Here is a 20369-nt window from a genome sequence, read left to right as displayed (position 1 = left end):
CTGTCCTGGCAACCAGATTTTCTGTTCTAAACAACCGAACCAGAGATGGTGTTTTCCATTGCTTCGCTGTGTTCTTTCTTTTAAAACGAGAATAAATCAATTTCAAGAGGTGAAAATCACTAGATTGAAACATGTCGATGCTTTTATGTATTTTTCCGGGGTATTGAAAGGAAAAGTTTGCACTAGTTTGAAAGATAACATTTATAATGTAACGGTATATTTGCCTAATCTGTTCTGATTACATAACGTTAACGTTAAAAATCGGCAATAGGCTATGAAACTCTGACTGATGATTGCATTCAGGAAGCATTGCACCATGTCAACAACAGTTTACACCACGTGAGTTTCAGGTTTTTTTTTAATAGAAAATGAAGACGATCTATTCTCAATAATTACTTCAATCATCGGAGAGGCAAACTGCTTATCAACTTGCAAAAAAAACATTAATTTTCTATAAAACTTTGGTCTGGCATTAGCCCGGTTAAAACCAGACCCTTCTCAGTCGTAACTGAGAGTGGGTCTGGGGAAGGTTCGTTCACAGCCCATTTCCAAAGGGCGTTCCCAAACGGATCAAAATGCCTCGGAGAGGCCAAAAACCAATCAGAGCAACGAAAGAGACAGAGTGACGGAAACACACAATTTGCAACACTGTCTGGTTGTAGGGAGAAGCAGGAAGAATTAACCACTTTTTAATTAAACATAGGCTAATTTACAAAGACATCGTGCCACATTGAAAGCTATTACTTTGTCACTAGCAATTTACATCTGCCCTCTGTCAAACACAATTGCATTTTCAGCTCTGAACAAAACCATTGACGTTCAAACGAGCATTTTGTTTCATTCGTCCTTTCTGGCTAACCGGGACATATAAAGCAGGAACGGGGGACGAGAGACTGAAACGTTCAAAGCAATCATGCCGGAATTGTTTCAATGCAAACACTGAAGTGAGCATTCGACTTATGCTCGCATAGCACACCAATTCAAAAGTAGCTTATGTGTTTTCTGCCGGCTACGTGTCCAGCTACTGTAGGCCTATAAATGAACAAAATATCAAACCGTTTTCAGTAGCCTACCACTGTTGCAGATATCACATAGGTACCCCTTACATGTTTGTACAATGTTGCATATTCCAACATAAGGACGCAGTTAAGAACCTTTTAACTCCCTGTCTTAAACCAACGTGATAGCAGCTTCAAACAAGCGGCAGCAGCCATCGTTGATGTTTTTTTTTTTATTTTTTTTTTTTAAACCTGGCTTCTTCAACAGGGTGCGCTATCGTCATCGTGTAAAGCCCGCCTCAAGGGTTCTGATTGGTGCCTAGATCTCGGAAAATTGGAAATAGAGCGGCGCAGTCCCGCCCACAGCCGATGCTGGATGTAAAAATTCAATGCAATTTCTCCATTGACAATTGCGGTATAAGCCATAAAAACTTAACTGCACGTGGTAGACTTAAAACCAGCTACGGCTGTACTAAGCGATTGTATATGCTCCTATAGACACCAAGAGTTCATGGGGCACTAACCTTGTTTTGAGATAAATGCCTTTTTATTAGCGATCTCTTGGATAAGTACTTCATTACCCACAATCCTGAACAATCCCACAATCCCACAGTGATGCCTCTGATTGGTGGAAAGGCCGTTATGGTCATAGTTTGAAACTTTCTCAGCGAAAAATATTGAGAAAGATGGCTTAAATATTGAGAAAGTCTTTCACTGCCTATGGCGAAAATCTTAATGTGATTAAAAACTTTCTTGACGAATATTGGTACTTGTATCAACAAGGATTGGGGTTTATACATCACACAAAGTCAGGAGCCAATACACTATCAAACACTCAAACTTTTCAGGTAGCCGACAGGCTAACCTTTAGCATTTCCGACATTGTATGTCATTATATAATGCAGCTAACATTAGCCTACATGCTGCAACACAGGTATGAAATATATTATGTTTTTAGTGAGTGTCCAAAGGGGTGAAAGCCACTTTAAATCGGTCACATTATTGACTGTTGTGTGTCCGAGAGTCAGTTTGTGGGTTTTGTAAGGGCCAGCATGAGGGACAAGACCTACAAAGTTGTGGTGAGTTAAGCAGGGAGGTTGGTAATCGTTAATGCTGCTAGCAGTGCTAGTTAACATTAGCTAGGGCTACTGTAGCCTTCATACTGTATGATTCATATCAATCATTAACCTAGGAATACTTTGTGCATTTAATGAACATTTTGTGTAATAATTCACGGCAAATTAATAAACTGAATATGGTGGTCCAAGAGCAGACCATGCACCAGTCCATGCATCAGCCCGACTGAGCAGTGATGACAGCATAGGATGAGTCAGGTAGCGTTACGAAGCACTGCCGTTAATGTTGGTGTGGCGCCATAGAAGGTTGTGGCTGTTGTTAAGTACTTTGTTTCTTGTTTTGGTCAGACCCCCCATTCTTATTTTTGGTCTTTTGTGTAATGTTTGAGCAGATGATACACGCTGTAAAATGTGTCCTTTCGTTAAATACATGTTTATTTTGCGGTCGATGCTAGCTAGCTAAGCCAGTCTGCTCGAACCAGTAACTAGCCATCATAGCCTGATGTGAACGAGTAGGCTGGTTGGGATATTTGCTTATGATATGTTGTATGCTTATGAGTTATGCCGTAGCTGGTTAGCCTAAGACATGCTGTAAAACTCTTTTAGATACAGATTTTCCAAACGTCAATGGGACAAATGAATGGGAATCTTACATCCGGCACCTAATCGCATTTTGGCTGTGGCCGCGGGACTGTGCAGCTCTATTGGCTAGAACAGAGCCATAATAAGGTTTTGCACCTACGTCATAATGTCATGTGACCGCTTGTTTACAACTAGAGTGGTAGGCAAGAATGGTAGGCAAGGCACTGCAGAGAGTGGTAGGCAAGCCTACAGCTGTCGGTTTGCATAGGCTACACATAGTTACAAATAGCTTCAAAATTTAAATTTTAATATCAAATATTGACCGGATGCCCGACCACTTGTGTAGGCCTAACAGTTGGTTTTACAATAAGAAGCAAAAGGCTACTAACCTAATCAGATAGCCTACCTATCCTCGTTGGTTGTGGAGGATAATCATTAGCAGCTGTGAAGTCTTTTTTATTCTCAAGATAGCCTAATCGGTGTAGCCTACTGTCTGTTTAAGACGTAGGGTTAAAATACAACTATTATCTACAGTCATCCAAAAAATGAATTGCCAGAGATAGGCTATGAAGGAAAAAGTGCAGCATTTTAAACATGGCAAGATTATTTTTTACGAACAGTTTGTTCTAATTTGTCCGGTGAAATTGCGGCTTGTGGACATCACCTATCTTCTGTCCTTCTATTTCAAGTTATCATGAGTGTCATTTGATTATATAAATCACAACAAATGCTAATAAATGAAAACAGAATAGGTTTATGTGCTATAGGCTAAGGTCATTTAGGCTAACTCCTCAGATAAGTGTCAAAAATAAACTGATTTGGATCCTAATTGTTTAGCGATCACACACAACAACAACACAGCAACCTCAAACACCACTGTTGAACCCCAGGCTACTGCTTCAGGCCATGTAAAGAAATAAGCAGTTTATGAATTATCTTTACCCGTTTAATCAAGTCCACATGACCAAAATAACAACATATTTAAAGGCTGAGCTAGCATAACAGCCTAATATAGGCGATGCTGCAATGGATAACTAATAAAAAGTTTCATACAATTAATGAACTTTATCACTCACATTCTGAGTTTTTCTGGGTGGGTTATATATCCATGCAGATCGCCTTCAATAAGCCATCGCTGTTATATGATATAATATGTTACAGGATTCATGACTAACGCCATTAATGTTATGATGCTGACTGATCGCTGGCTATAACAGTAGGCTACCGTTTAACGCTCTGCTGAGAGTCTACTGCCTACCAAACCTGTCGCTGTTCAGTTGAAGCTAAATGATCAAATATTGTTTGATTTTGTGTCAGTTTCAGAAGGAAGACATGTTCTTTTCTGGTCAAATTTCACAGCTTCTAGAAAGGCTATCGTCTTCATTAATCCGAGTTTTGAACAGTAAAAGTTAGGCTACCATTAGGCTACATGCAGGTTCTCCCATAACGTTATCGATACAGATCAATGCACCAAATCAGGGCGATTTTAGCCAAAAACAACGTTCCTGTTACAGGCTATCAAATATTGAACAATGGGATAACGCTTCATCATCACCTTTATTGATGCCTGAAATGTTGACATTGCTGAAAATACAGAGATGTAGCCTACTGAGAGGCAGCTGCAGACGATGCTCAATGGGGTTCAACTTGTCCCTGCCTACCAGCTGGATGTAAACAAAGCTATAGAACCTAGAATACGTCACATGAAAACGTTAATAAAGGTAGAGTTAAGACAATGGGTGTTCAAAAATCCGTTGGTCAATGGTTTGTGTAAACCTCAACTAGTTCTGAAGTGATTGACAATGGATTAGAATCACTGATCTATAAAGAACGCTGGATAGACTATCCAGAGAATGTCTAATAAGGGGAGAACTGCCACTCTCGAAAACTTCGGTTTCTGAACTGGTTGCTGTTCCTTCTGTGGTTCCATTATGAGGGCGCCATTCCACCAGTGCAGAATGTATGGGGTCTATGGAGCTGTAAAAATCCACTTTTCTATTTTTTTTTTTTTTCAAGTCATTTGAATATTAGATTGAAAAGGGAGGCAAAGAAAATACACTTGGTTGAGTATTATATTTTTTAAAGTCACTTAATTGTTCTAAAAAGCCTTTCAAACATGTCAATGGCGTCATTCATCAGCACAATGTTAGCGTGTTATGGGCAATAATGACCCAACCTGTAAGAAAACAAAAGGACATAAGTACTTGTTCATTCAATCCTTGACCTATAACCCATGTTGAAGTTATACAAACTACAATCAAATCTGAGTCAATCGACAATCAGGGTGAAAGAGACAAATTTTAGCCGCCTAGCTCCCACCCATTGACTCCCCATTCATTCTGCACTCATGGCACCGCCCCCAGTGGAAATCTGGTGGAACTGCAACCAAAAACTCCGCACACAATGGGACTCTATAACGGAGTGTGGCCAGGTTCTCCCAGAGGCTTGCCTCTGGACTATCCCATTGTTGCCTCCATCAACAATGAAGCCAATGGAATCGGAACACCGCCGCCATATTGGGACCACTGGCCTACAGTTTGAGACCGTCTAAGGGCACTGCATAGTTCACTTGTGTTCTTTATAGATCAGTGATTAGAATGCATTAAATAGGCTACTGTTCAATGATAGACAGAGCCACGATTTTGGGTAATTGACAGTCAATAAATGCATTGATATACAATATAACACAGTGTAATTATTGTGTAAACTATGTAGTTATCCTACCATTACAACAATATTAAATTAAATTGCGTTTTCTAAAGAATCTCCCGTCTTGATTTTGTACAGAAATTAATATTAAGTGACACGTAAAGGTCAAAGGTCACGGAAAAGCTAAAGATATATCTTAGCTGTTATATAAGGTGACCTTTTTTTTAAAAATATTACAATGAGGTCCCATGATGTCCAGTGTTAGATAGGCTACCATACCTATCCAATCTAGGAAAGGGCTAGCAGCTAAACACCTTGGAAACACTCAACTCACAAGCTAGCACTCCACCATAGAGTATAAACCATGACCGACGATATCACAGATCGATAATAATGCTTTTTACTGGCTGGTAACTAAACCACAGCTGGTCTGTAAACAGAATCCAATGTCCCTTTTCTACCACCCTGAAGCCAGTTTCAGGGCAGATTGTTGATGCGAGGAGTTTAACTTACAGTCTTGGCTATCAAAGAGACTCATGCAATATCAACATCCACAAGGTAAAATCTAAACCTCCACCAATCAAAGTAGTCTAAAAATACCAAACGGGCAAACTCGTGGTATCCTCGTATCTGGGGTTAACTTGGGGTAACAACGCTTTTAACAGTTTCCAAGGGAGGGAGAGAGATCCCGTGAGTTGCTGTTATGAGTACCAGTAGTCCACATACCGTTAGCCTACACATTGACGTAGACAATGCTGCGGTTATATAGCTTATTATGATCCGGCCACAAGAGTTTTAATATAGGTTTGAATAGATTTTTTTTTTTTTTTTTGCCCAACCTTCCACAATGATTCCGGGACACTGAAAGATCCCGGGAAACTTGGTGGGCATGTAACCCCACATGGATAGCATGGAACCATCGTTTTCGTTTTGATCTGTAGCCCCCCCGCTGGACTGACCTGAAAGGAGGGTAGGCAAACACAGTTTTCAGAATATTCAAACTGTAGGGTTTAGGGAGGACCATTTTTTTTGTATGTTGATCTCAAGGGCCATGTCAACCCATTCCATAACCACTCATTTCCATGTATAGCGCCACCCAGTTAAACACAAAAAAGTAAAATGAGGTGTTGTAATTAGCTGCATTCTGGACCCAACATAGTCAAACTGCACTAAATTGGAATTGTAGGATCATTATGACACCCCTCTGTATGCACGCCAAGTTTTGTGAATTCCGCTCATGGGGCCACACACAATTAATTTATGTTACTATACACCAACTGGCCTGTAGGTATCGGAGACAGTTTTCTGTGAATATCTCGACAACCCAGGGGCCTAGGAGGTCCACCTTTTATGTATGTTGGTCTTAAGGGGCATGTCAACCCATCCCATTACCACTTATTTTCCATGTATAGCCACCTGCTAGTTAAAAAAAATTAAAAGCAAAAAAATTAGGTTTTTCATAAGATATATCTCTGGCTGACAAGGTCAAAACTGCAATTAAATTAAAAGTGTAGGATCATTATGACACCCTCCAATGCATGCCAAGTTTTTAGTACTTTCGCTCATGGGGCCTTTACAATAAAATAATTTATGTGTACATTTCATGTCATATTTTTGTAAATCGCTTTTGGCGGTAAGTATCTCTTTGTAGATGCACCATCCTCTCGTGATAGGTCTAATGTTGTCTCCAAGCCCCTCGTCCAGTTTTCTACATGACCTGTAGGCTGTGGCCACAGAAAACAAAAAAAGTGGACGCCACTTGCAAGGGGTCAATAGGGCAAGGTTTATCTTATATTAGGTTATTATGTGTAACAAGACATTGGGCTTTAGCCTCTTTAATTTATTATGACCCGCGCAGCTTAAAGCCAGGGGTCATATAGGTTTAGTCATATATTTTTTTTTTTTTCTTTTTTTTTTCTTTTTTTTTTTTTCTCAAGATGTCCAAATTTCCGCCCAATGATTCCCCGACACTGAAAGACCGGGGTAGACAAAACTTGGTGGGCATGTAAACCCCATATGGATAGCATGGAACCATCGTTTTCGTTTTGATCTGTAGCCCCTATCGCTGGACTGCACCCCCGAAGGGAGGGTAGGGCAGACACAGTTTTCTGTGAATATCTCGGAGAACCGTAAGGTTTAGGAGGACCATTATTTTTTGTATGTTGATCTCAAGGGGCCATGTCAACGCATTCCATAACCACTCATTTCATGTATAGCGCCACCTAGTTAAACACAAAAAAAAAAATGAGGTGGTGTAATTGAAGGTATCTGTGACCTAACATAGTCAAAACTGCACGAAATTGGAAGTGTAGGATCATTATGACACCCTCTGTATGCACGCCAAGTTTTGTGGAATTCCGTTCATGGGGGGCCACACAATAAATTAATTTATGTTACTATACACCAACTGGCCTGTAGGTGGCCGGAGACAGTTTTCTGTGAATATCTCGAGAACCGTAGGGCCTAGGAGGTCCACCTTTTTTTGTATGTTGGTCTTAAGGGGGCATGTCAACCCATCCCATTACCACACTTATTTCATGTATAGCGCCACCTAGTTAAAATTAAAAAAAGCATAAAATTAGGTGTTTTCATCTCAATATCTCTGGCTGACAAGGTCAAAACTGCACACAATTAAAAGTGTAGGATCATTATGACACCCTCTGAATGCATGCCAAGTTTTGTGTACTTTCTGTTCATGGGGCCTTACAATAAAATAATTTATGTGTACATTTAGTGACGCGCACACCAACAAGGATTCCCTGACACTGAAAGACCGGGGTACACAAAACTTGGTGAGCATGTACCCCATATGGATAGCATGGAACCGCCATTTTTCGTTTTCATCTGCAGCCCCAGCTGGACTGGACCCCGAAAGGAGGGGTAGGGCAGACACAGTTCTCTGTGAATCTTTTATGGTATGTTGGTCTCAAGGGCCCACATAAACCTGGCTCATAATCACTCATTTGTGATTTGCCCCCGGTAAAAAAATGAAAATCAGTAGGATTAAAAGAAAGCCAAAATAAATATTCATCATCATCATCATGGCTGCATTTTCAGTATTACGGTAGAAGTAGTCGCTTGTCCACTAGATGGCGCATCGCTGCAGTGAGACGTAATTTTGTTGGAAGTTAAAAAGGGGTTGAAAAACAATGGACGCCTTCATACAAGGACTGTATTTACCGCAGCTAACATCTAATAAGGATAGGACGATGTTCACATGAAGTGTAATTCCCATTTCTTCTTGAAGTTTGAAATAAATCTGAGGATGTTTATCGACATGCTTGGTTTTACTGCAGGCAATGCTTAATCTTGTAATATCAATAAGGACCTAGGTAATGTTACCGTTAAGCGTTGGTTGAGTGATGGAGGCATTTGATTTATTGCATTTGTAGAAAACTATAAATGCTATATACCAAGCAAATGTATAGCAGCACTGTTTGTATCTTTCGACTGTCATTTATTGCACGCTACAAAATCATTCTGTGCAATGGAAGATTTACCAACGCTTAATCGGTCTGATGCAGTTTTGCCTATACATGCGGAGACTGAGACCTGCTTATTTTGTTTTAAGTGCAAAGTGCAGGGTGTGAGAGAGGGGAACGATGTGCTTTGATTACAGCTTGGTAGTTGTAGTCTGTGAAATTAAAAAAACGCACGGTGTGAAGTATCCAAACAATGACACCTTCATTTCATTATGGCTGTTTTAGCAAAACACCTTAAGCTACTACTGTAGTAGGTCCCATTTAGAAGTGGCTACTTCATTTATGCTTTCCTTGACTCATGGAGCTCAGCGTGAATGTTATTACAACTTTTAAATGATATATGACAGTTTAAGTCCGGGCTTGATACTGTAAGGCGAAGCCATTGGTTTCCCAAAGGAGATTTTATTTGTGTCGCTATACATAGCCTATTGACAATTTATGTTGTCAATAGGCCTACCTTATAATCCTACCTGTAGCTTAGGAAGCTAACAACTTTCTATTAGGATCTAGTTTGTTAGTTACCGCTTTGTCATAACTCCCTGATGCATTTTGCATTTAGAATAGCCAGAGCGTGTATATCTCAATCGAAAATTAAACAATATCGGGTGCCTATGGACTAGGCTGGGTGAACCCAGCCTGATCTGCCCGCTATTTATTATTTTTTGATTTCTAAAAGATTGAGCTTGGTCTGATGAAAGCCAGACTAGCCATGGACCTCAGTTAAACAATGCAAGGGAACATGAATCAGCCTATATTTGCACTAACAATAACGGACAAAAGCTTCTTCAACTTTGGCCCGCTAAATGTGTATATGAACAGTCTAGCGACGCGATTTCATCAAGGCCCATTTGGACATGTCAGTTATTTGCACCACTGGTTAGATGTAAAACAGCACCTCGCTTCAGACTAGGCTACTGTTACTTAATTTGTGCATTAACAATAACGTTTCAGACTACTGTTACTTAATTTGTGCATTGACAATAAAGTTATTACATGAACTAAAAGATGACTAAAATCTTATGTAGAAGAAGAAACATTCACAAAAAAATCCATCCATCCAAAATGACCTTTGTTTTGATAGCTGTTGAAAACGGCATGGAACTGACAGAGATGTTTTTGTTTATAAATACATAAAAAAATAAATAAATAAATAACATTATGCTGATACCTTTTGCTTTTCCCAAATACAATGTAGCCTACAGGTGTAAGTGACCTTTCATCAATCCAGTTGCAATGGATGAACTGTGATGAACTGCCCTACTTGTGATTGTTTAGAGATTTTAAAGGTTTTATAACAATTCTACATCTTCTTTGGCTATTCTACAATCTATTCACCTTTTCAGCACCAGTAGGGTACTTTCTGTGCATCCGCTACACACACACACTCAGGCATGCCAAACAAGCATACACAAAAAAGTTTCAAGAGTGGGGGATGGAGTAAAAATATGGAGACAAATTGAAGTGTGATTTATTTTCATGAACGGATGTACAGGGACTGAGCTGGCGTCATATTTTGTACGGCCATACGGTACATCTAGTTTGATATGAACTGATAAAAAACTGAGCAGCAGAAAAAGCTGTCAAAAGTCGATACATAAATAGTTTATTATTATAATAAGGTTATTAATACTATTACTTTACTACTATTACTATTGTTACTGTTATTATTATTATTCGGATGAGCATAATGTCTGAAAGAGTCTGAAATGTTGGCTGCAAACAGTCTGTAACTGCACTGCTGCTATTATAAATTGTTAAAGGTCCAGTATGTAAGAAATAATGGAAAAATAAACTGTAACCATTCCAAAATGATCACCATATGTTGTCAGAGAGTAAGGAAACACGATGAATTGAAAAGTAATGGCTTATTTGGACAACATATCTAACCCGTAAAACCCATGAAAAAAAATGAGTTACGGGCGAATGTCTTGAATTTTCGCTTATGTTTTGAATCGATTCATTCTAGAATAGCGATAATAATGGGCTAGCTGCCCTCTTATTTGGGTTGCCAAATTAGCAAAGGCCAACTGTCAACAGCTGTCAGTTGTAGTCATGAACACCTACGAGAGGCAGGCAAATTTCCAAAAATTTAAACAAGAAACAAATTAAGTGTGGGACATCGAGGAGCCTGAGATGGTGACGCCTTTGTCAAACCTAAGAATATCAAGTCTGACGCGAGAGCTGGCCATATTTCTCCACAACAGGTAGCCTAGGCTAAACTTTATCTGCATCGCTAACTTGAGCTAAATATGTTACGCTATTAGAGAGGCATTTTTTGTTTTCACTGTTTCTGTAATGTGTAGCTAGGTCATGGTTGGAGAAACGCTAAAGCAGCTGCAGGTCAACTAACGTTAGCTAAGTCTTAATTACATCTGGCAACCCAGAAGAGGCTCACGTCTGGTAGTCTTGGAGAACGCTCACTAGTGTTTTAATTTTGGTCTGCAGAACGCTCGGTAACCAATCCTACAATCGCACCTTTAACTTTCAACTATTTGAGGCTTCCATTAGCCGCCATTGTTGAAAAAAAATGGAACATTAGCGTCAATGGAGTAGTCGCAACTCTACCTTTATATGGCTCTGGGCTAGAATTGGTTCTTGGCCAGATGGACTTTCAGAGCAAATCTCGAATTTGCCAGAAGTACGTCTGGGTTTTTCCCAGGCTAGTCTGGCATAGTATTTCACAATTTTAACTTGATTTGTGTAGAACAGAAAATTGGTTGTAATACGAAACGCGGATGTCACTGTCAGACACCAAACAAGACGAGGACCACAAAAGAGTCAATGCTCAAAAAAGTTTATTTAAGGGTTGGGGGTTAAGGGGTTTCAGGGTTCGGGGGTACAGGAGTTCTCAAGTGTGTGTTCCAAAAACAGGCAGGTAACTGGTGCTGGTTGCAGACGATCTGACAAGTGTGGACTGAAAAGCAAGGCTTTATACCAGGGCACCGATGAGTGGTGAATGCAGTGCAGCTGGTAGGCAACGAGGGTGAGGCAGAGCAGAGCAGGAACAGGTGGAGGTCATCAGACTTCAATCAAAGGTGTGTTACCAGGCAGAGAGAGAGCTCATGACAGAACCCCCCCCCCAGGGATCTGCCCCAGAAGTCCCCAAGAGTGACACCTCACGCCGGAGGGCGAGGGGAGCCGTGGAGGGTTAGAAATTCTCCGGAAGCGGTCCGAAAGAACATCCTCCTCATCCTCGAGGGGAGCTGGAGGGTCGTGGACAGAAGATCGGACAGGTACCGAGACAGGTCAGGGTCAGGCACAGGACAGGAAGCCGGGCGGGCAGGACGGGCATAGGGGACCCCTCTGGGTGGCCCCCATGATTGCAGGTTGATCAGGATGCAGACGGTGGAAGTCGGGCGATGAGTGTCCAGTCCATTATCCGACTGGCTGGCACCCAGGTTCTCTCTCAGGTCCATAGCCCTCCCAGTCCACGAGATACTGGAGGTTCCCCACCAGCACCGCCTGGACCGAAGCAGCGCCGAACGGTGTACACCAGCCCACCGGGCCAATCCAGGCAGGGAGGAGGAGGAGGAAGCTGCACGGGACCAGCGGGCTTTTCAGGTCGTGGGCTTGACTTTCAAACATGGAAAGTAGGGTGCACCCTCATGGAGGTTGGCAACTGAGCCGACTGCGGTTGGGCTGATGACCCTGGATAGGAACGGCCGAGGAATCGAGGTGCCAGTTTACGCCCGATTCCACCCAAGAGTGGGAGATCCCCTGGCTGACAGCCACACCTTCTGGCCAACATGGTAGGCGGGTGCCGGCGATCTTCGCGCGTTAGCCCCAGTGGCATAGCTGACAGCTGACTTGAGAAGATGCGGGCACGAGCTTGACCAGGCACGACGGCAACGGGCGGTATAGGCGAGGGCAGACGGGCAGGACACATCTCCTTCCTGGCTGGGGAACAGGGGGCTGGTAGCCATACACACACTGGAAAGGTGACATACCAGTGGCAGAGCAGGTGAGGGAGTTGTGAGCATACCTATCCACATCAGTTGTTGTGCCCCAAGCCTGGGGTTTGGCGAGAACCATGCACCCAGCCGCCTTTCTCCAGCTCCTGGTTTGCCCGCCGGATTGACCATTGACTGGGGTGGAAACCCAGAGGTGAGACTCACTGTGGCCCCTAGAAGACGCAGAACTCCTTCCAGAATGTAGAGGGTGAATTGATAACCTCGGCCAGAGACAACATCCCTGGGCAGCCCGTGTAGACGGAAGACATGATCAAGAACAGCCTGGGCAGTCTCTCTGGCAGATGGCAGTTTAGGGAGGGGGAATGAAGTGTGCCATCTTGCTGAACCGTCAACCACAGTGAGAATGACCGGCCATCCCACCTGGATGGTGGGAGGCCAAGCTACACAAAGTCCAAGGGAGACGGGACCAGGGTCGTAAGCACAGGCAAGGGCTGGAGTAAACCAACGGGGCCGGAGACTTGTTCTGATTGCAGGGGGGCAGGCACGACGAATTCCTCGGACATCCCTTCAAAGAAGACCACCAGAAGCGCCTGGGCAAGGAGATGGCAGGTTTGGGCGAGCCCGGTGGCAGGCAAGGGAAAGTTGTGTCCCCACTGTATGACCCGACCCTCAAATTCTCTGGGACTAAGAGACTAACCGCCTGGGCATGCACTGGGACTGGGATGGTCACGGAGGGCCTCCTGAATTTCCTCCTCGATATCCCAGGTCAGGGCAGCTACCACGCCAGGATCGGGGCAGAATTGATGCAGGTTCCTGGGAAGGCCGCCATCCTTATGAAACTGACGGAGAGCCGTCCGCCGGTGTTCCGAGAACCTGGGTGGTATGACAGGTGAAGTTGAATCTGGTGAAAAAACAAGGCCCAGCGGGACTGTCTGGGGTTAAAGATCGCTTGGCATTGCGGATGTATTCGAGGTTTTGTGACTGTCCAGACCAGGAACGAACTGCGGGACCCTTCTCCAGCCAGTGACGCCACTCCTCCAGGGCAAGCTTGACAGCCAACAGCTCACGGGTTTCCAACATCATAATTGGCGCTTCTGCAGGTGAAAGCCGGCGAGAAAAAAATGCACAGGGGTGCAACTTGTTGTCCTCCTCTGCCTGCTGAGAGTATGGTCCCTCGACTCCCGCCTGAGGCATCCACCTCGACAATCCAACTGCCGGGTCTGAACTGCATCTGGAGGATGGGGCAGTGGTGAACCGGGCCTGAGGGGCATGAAAGGCTGTGTTGGCCCTGGGGGTCCAGAAAAAAGGGGTGTTTGATGTGGTCAGAGCTGTGAGGGGAGCCGGGCGACGAGTAGTTCCGATGAATTTCCGTAGAATTGGCAAAACCGAGGAATTGCTGCAACTTCTTCCCCTCCGAACCGGCCAGGAGGTAACTGCCGAGACCTTATGGGGTCCATCTGGATATTGCCCTTCAGCGACGATGTATCCCAGGAATGACACAGTCTGAGCATGGAACTCGTGATTTCTCCTCCGCTTTGGACATAGAGAGAGTTCTCCAGGAGTCCGTCAAGAACCAGCTGGACATGACGGGTGTTAGGACAGAGTTCTGGAGAAAATTAAGATGTCGCCCAGGCACACCAAGATCTAATTTATTCCAGCATGTCCCAAGAGCACATCATTCACCAGCGCCTGGAATACCGCATTACGGAAGCAGGAGGCCAAAATGGCATTACCAGGTACCATAATGGCCGTGTGGGCAGGCAGAGGAGAAAGGTTGGTGAGAAGAACCAATGATCATTGCAAGTTGTTGCTGTTGCTGCTGAACTGCTGACCCTGTTGGCAGCCGGGTTTGAAGTAGGGGAGGCAATGTCAGCAGGTGTTGCGGCTTACCTCTCTCTCTGTCTCTTCCAGGCTGCCAGTGCATGCATGGGTGGGTGGTTCCTGGTTCGTCGGGTTTCCATGTTGGTTCGACCGCAGCGCTGGGTCCATGTTTGGTCAGATCAGACCACTGTCAGACACCAAACAAGACGAGGACCACAAAAAGCGGCACGCTCAAAAAAGTTTATTTAAGGGTGGGGGTTAAGGGGTTTCCCCAGGGTTCCGGGGTACAGGAGTTCCAAGAGTCCACGTGTGTGTGTTCCAAAACAGGCAGGTAACTGGTGCTGGCTGCAGACGATCTGACAAGTGTGGACTGAAAAGCAAGGCTTTATATACAGGGCATGATGAGTGGTGAATGCAGTGCAGCCGGTAGGTAATCCAGGGTGAGAGGCAGAGCAGAGCAGGAACAGGTGGAGGTCATCAGACTTCAATCACGCGGTGTTACCAGGCAGAGAGAGCTCATGACAGTCACACTTTAGTACCCCATTGATTGACATCAAATGCCCACTTTGTATCTAAATTACTTACCAAGGATACAAGGAAGATAATTGTCACATGCATATAGTTACTGGAAGTAAAAATGCAGTGAAATTATGTCCGGTGCAGCCTATTCCATTAATGGGGGGCAAAGAGTGCAGTAGAAGAGGGTTTAGTAGGATCATGGGCAAGGGCTGCATAAAGGTGGGGAGGATTGGGATTTCAGTGGGGGTTAACTCAACAAGGAGCACCCAAGAGCAACAAAGATCAAGGAAAACCCCCTTACCAAGAAAGAAAACCTTGGGCAAGATCCGAACGGCCCAAGGGGCTAACCCAACCAAGCCAGGGTCCTTGGTGTGTATGTTGGGGATGACGAGGAACAATGGAATAGTGCGCTGTGTATACGGGGAGGGGGCAGTGTGCAACATGCGCAAGTTCGGGGAAAGCCTCCCCACGAGACAATGTGCTGTGTATTTGGGGCATTGCAAGCATGTTGGGGGGATGTGTTGGAGAAGCCTCCTGATGAAAAAAGTGCTAAAAGTCTTGTAGGTGTGTGGATGTGGGCAAAAGTCATGAGTTGAGTAGTGAACCAGTGCCAAAAAGCCCAAAGTATAGTGTGAGTTCAGAGTTGGGAAATGCCTGAGAGTGCCGAGGAGGAATGTGCAAAAGTCAGTATAGCAAGTGAGTTCAGAGTCCGGATGGTCTGGGATAAAACCTGAGTCTCTCAGTTCTGGCTTTGTGGACTACATAGGCGTCTTCTTGATTTCAGGGTAGGAATAATCCATTGTTAGGATGAGAAGAGTCCTTCAGAATCTTTTGGGCTCTTAGGAGTACTCTTTGGGAATAGATATCTTGTAGAGCAGGGAGTTGAGTTCTTATAGTAAGCTCAGCTGAGCACACACTACTCTGCAGAGTTCACAATCTCTAACTGTGGAGTTCCCATACCAGGTGATGATGTGCTACCAGTTAGAACACTCTCAACCGCTGAAGTGGTGAAGGCCTTCATGATGGATGTAGAAACTTTGAATTTCCTTAGCTGGACGTAAGGAAGTAGAGTCGGTTGTCTGGACTTTTTCAAAATATTGAGTGTTAACAGTCCATGTTAGGTCTTCAGTAATGTGGACACCAAAGCATTTAAAACTTGTGACTCTCTACAGGTTGCCAGCTGATCATTAGTGGATGTAACTGTAGTTCTGCTGCTGCCTTCTGTAATCCACTACCATTTCCTTTTGGTTTTATTGATATTCAGTGTCAAGCTGTTAGATTGACACCACTGTGCCACCTCATCAACCTGATCCAAGTAGAGCTGTTCATTGTTGTTACTAATCAGGCCCAAGATCACTGGTGGTGGTGAAACTTGATGATGGAGGTATGACTACTGTTGGCTTTGCAGTCATGTGTGTATATGTTGTACAGCAGTGGACTCAAAACACAGCCTTGGGGAGCACCAGTGCTGATGGTTAATGAGTCAGATGTCAGACCCCCCACTCTAACCACTTGTGAACTATTAAATCCGGTTAGCATAATTAGCACGCTGCACAAATTTCTTTAAAACTTTTGCATTCAAGTTGACTAATCATCTCAATGCCGATGTTTTCCAAGACTCAAAAGGGCCTGTCCCAGTGAGAAAAAGTATTACAGTGAAACTCACACGTGGGGTAACTGAACAGTCCAATGATCATCTAGCCAACTAGGCTACTTTGTTTACAAAATTTCCAAAATTTCTCAGCAGCAGCAAGAGTCAGAAAGAAGTAGAGCGAGAGGTTAAATTGGGCCGGAGCTCAGCTCCACCTCCTCAGGTCCACAACACACCCTGCTAGAGCTCAGCTCCATCTCTGTCAGCACCAAATATTGTTATTCCACTTGAATTATTTTTCATCTCCTGGCAATATGGCATGAGACTGAATAAGCAAGAACGCCAAGTTCTGCACACATTGACTTTACATGGAATGTAGGCCTAATCATATTTGCATTCTGCACACATCTCTGCATAAGAACTCTTCACTCAACACATGGCACTATATAGATCACACTATATGTCACAATAAACAGCAGACCTTACCAAATACAGGATACGCATGCATCTGTACAACAACAAGCGGTTCCCGAGTAATCCGTTTTTTAACAAATTTCTACATGGTCTCCAACTTTGGGCCAAAATTATAATGTATTCTCATAGCCTACTGTATGTCATTAAATAAAATTGCTTAGCTAGAGTATCCCACCACCTTGGTTCTTATATTGTATATATACTTATATTAAATATATATTTAAAATATTATATATTAAAGATCTCCTAGTCCCATATAACCCACCTATGACCCCTACGATCACAGAATACTGGGCTTATTTTGTTATTGAAATTCTTGGGATTACAAATAGTTAGATATGGTGCAGTGTGGAACTTCAACAACCTCAGGATTTTTTTGGAATGGACCACCCTGCTGTGTCCTCGTGTGACTGGCACCCAGTCATGCGTGCGATGGTGGTCACTGACCATACCTACGCTGGTTCTGACTACCCCTCACTATGCCTTAGTTATGCTGCTATAGCATAGCTGTCAGAACTTTCATGTGTCCACGCGCATAACCCCTCTTCTCTCCCCCTCCCTCTCTCTCAACTCTCCCTCCTACCTCTTCTCTCTTTCTTGCCGTTCAACTCCCTCTTCTCCCCTCTCTCTCAACTCTCCCTCTCTTGCCTTTTCTCTCTATAGTAACACTAGGGTTAAGGTTATAGTATCATTGATATACTTATTAATACTAACCATCATGACTTATTGTAATACTAACCTAGCCTGGCCTCTACCTGGCTCGTGCTTCCCTTTCGATTTCTTTTTCCCTACAGTAATTGGGCTAGGAGAATCAGTTGATTAAGCCTTACTTCGCCGGTAGTTGGGCAGCGACCCAACCAGAGAACAGAGGGCATCCTGAGAGCTTGATTACGTTACACAGGCATGGTCTTTTTTCAATTCGTCCCGCCCTGAAGCAGACTGCTTGGAATACATCAACGTAGGGAGCGAAAAGGGCTTATGAAATCTTTGAGCAATTGTGAATAAAAGGTGCAAATAAGGTTGGTGTAAGTTATTTTAGCTCTTTCTAGTTTAGCCTATTAACAGGAGTGTCACTAATGAAGTCACAGTCGAGTAGGATGTTATATCGTCAGCTTTGTTATACCTTAATTTTGTCCCTTGAAATACGAACGTAACCAAGTCAAACTTTAGTTTAGTAGGCTACATTGTCGCGTCAAAATCGCTATTTTTCAAACAATAATACGGCTCGACATAACATGAAATGAGTTGTTGAAAACCTTTCTTTTAGTAAACTCTGTGTAGACCAACAATGTTCTCAATGCTCGAGTGCATGTGTAGACACTGATGATACTTCAATCAAAGTTTCATGTTGTGTCGAGCCTTCTTAGTGTTTGAAAAATAGTGATTTTGACGCGATTGTATCAAAAAGTAGTGGCTCTATAGGATTCCCATTCAAAAAGGTCATTTCACTTTCGAAAATGAAAAAACGACAACGATACAAGCTTAAAAGTGGCTTTGGACGACTTTTATTTAAAGCATGCAGACACGGGCAGGTGAAAACATTGTTTTTCATGCACTGGTCAATTTCGAGATTTTGAGCTAGTATGTTACCTTAGCATGTATTCTATCACACTACTACAACAAAAAGTCCGGATTTACACATTTAGGTGTTTATTTCATTATATTGTGTCTACTCTACCTGTATATTTCTCCTAAATTCAGCAAAAGTTAGCATTCTAACCTTGCATGCCACTAACCGTGGTCCAAACATAACATGTGTACTACCGTTGGAAAGCTCTGTTTTCCTGTATCACGCTATGTGATCCATATATGGACACTTCCTTTGTATCAGTAACCAATCCTTGAAAGTTCAAAGGCGAGTCTAGGCTGAGAACGGAATCTCATTGGCTGTCTTTTCAAGGCTGTCTCAAAATGAGTTTTCGCTCACTCTGAGCTCAAAACTCCACTTCAGAAGCATACATACACCAAACTTTCTAGACTTTACCCTAACTAGAAGATTTCTACAGAGGGGTTTGTTGATATATTATTCCTAGCCTGACTTACATGACATTTTATGCCTAACAACATGGAAAAAAGCGATTTTTTTTAGGGCTAGTGACATAATTTTCTGATTTACAGGATAACAAAAGTAGATATTCATAAATCCTCTGTAAATGTTTTCCCCATCTAATATCTGAACACAATGAAAACATAATTTTGAACTTGGCTGTATCCAATGCTCAGGTTTCGTGCCTTAAAATGTATGCAAATTAGCATATTTAATTAGATAATGCCTAATTTGCATATGTTAACATTAAATTACAAAAACTTGTAATACATTTCTTTTCTCATATTAATGTAAGTAATCAACTGGGGAAGTTTCATAGTGATATCTGCTTGTTAAAATTTTTACCCTATTCACCTGTAGTGTCTCGCCTTAAAATTATATTATATGAAAGTTTGACTTTCACAAATACATTCACAAAACACCATATGATGCATTTTGGCGAGTTAGATGAAACGTGTGACTGTTTGCTGATTAAGATGCATGCTTGTTTGTTATGGGCGTGATGCAGAGAAACTTCTATGACGAAACGCCGGTTGTTAGTGATTGGTTCAAAGCGGTTCAAAGGAACTCCAATGATTTTAAACCTAAAACTGTGCCCTCCTACCCGGAAATAAACGTTTGCCTATGGATCTAGGCCAGACTCTCTGCGAAGTCAGGTTTCCAGGCTAATACTAACCCACTCCACAGGAGAGATTGCTGTATACTGTTTAGGCACTGGGTGTGTGTGCGTATTTATGGGGTTGTGGGTAATTTATTGGACAACGTGCAACTGGTCAGTTATCAACTATTGACCACCACGCAACTTAGTGGGGTTTCTTTGTATTGTCATATTTATAATATTCCATGCTCTATTTATGTCATTGCTAGTTTCCTATTTATGTTCTATTTATTATACAAACTCTTCTCCTGGTTCGTGGTTAGAGTAGATAGGCCACCTGTTTTCTGTTGCTTAGTAACTTGCTCCTTTGTGGGCTTTGTGTTGTGCACATTGTCTCTGGTGTGATATTGGTTTGGTTTATATATATTTGGTTTGGTATATATTCGTATATTGTATATATTCTGCCAATGTTATATTCACCTGTCGGTATTGATGACTAGTTGACCTCAATCCTCTTCTCATTTGCTGGGAAGTGTGGATGTTATTTAGGATGGCCGTTGCCTGTTCTATCCAACGATTGCCTATTTGCTACCACACGCCTGTATGGGCGCAAATGGTCTT

Source organism: Alosa alosa, chromosome 9, assembly GCF_017589495.1.
Source record: "Alosa alosa isolate M-15738 ecotype Scorff River chromosome 9, AALO_Geno_1.1, whole genome shotgun sequence".
NCBI lineage: Eukaryota > Metazoa > Chordata > Actinopteri > Clupeiformes > Clupeidae > Alosa > Alosa alosa.
The sequence above is the reverse complement of the archived record's forward strand: the minus strand, read 5'-3'. Positions refer to the sequence as shown.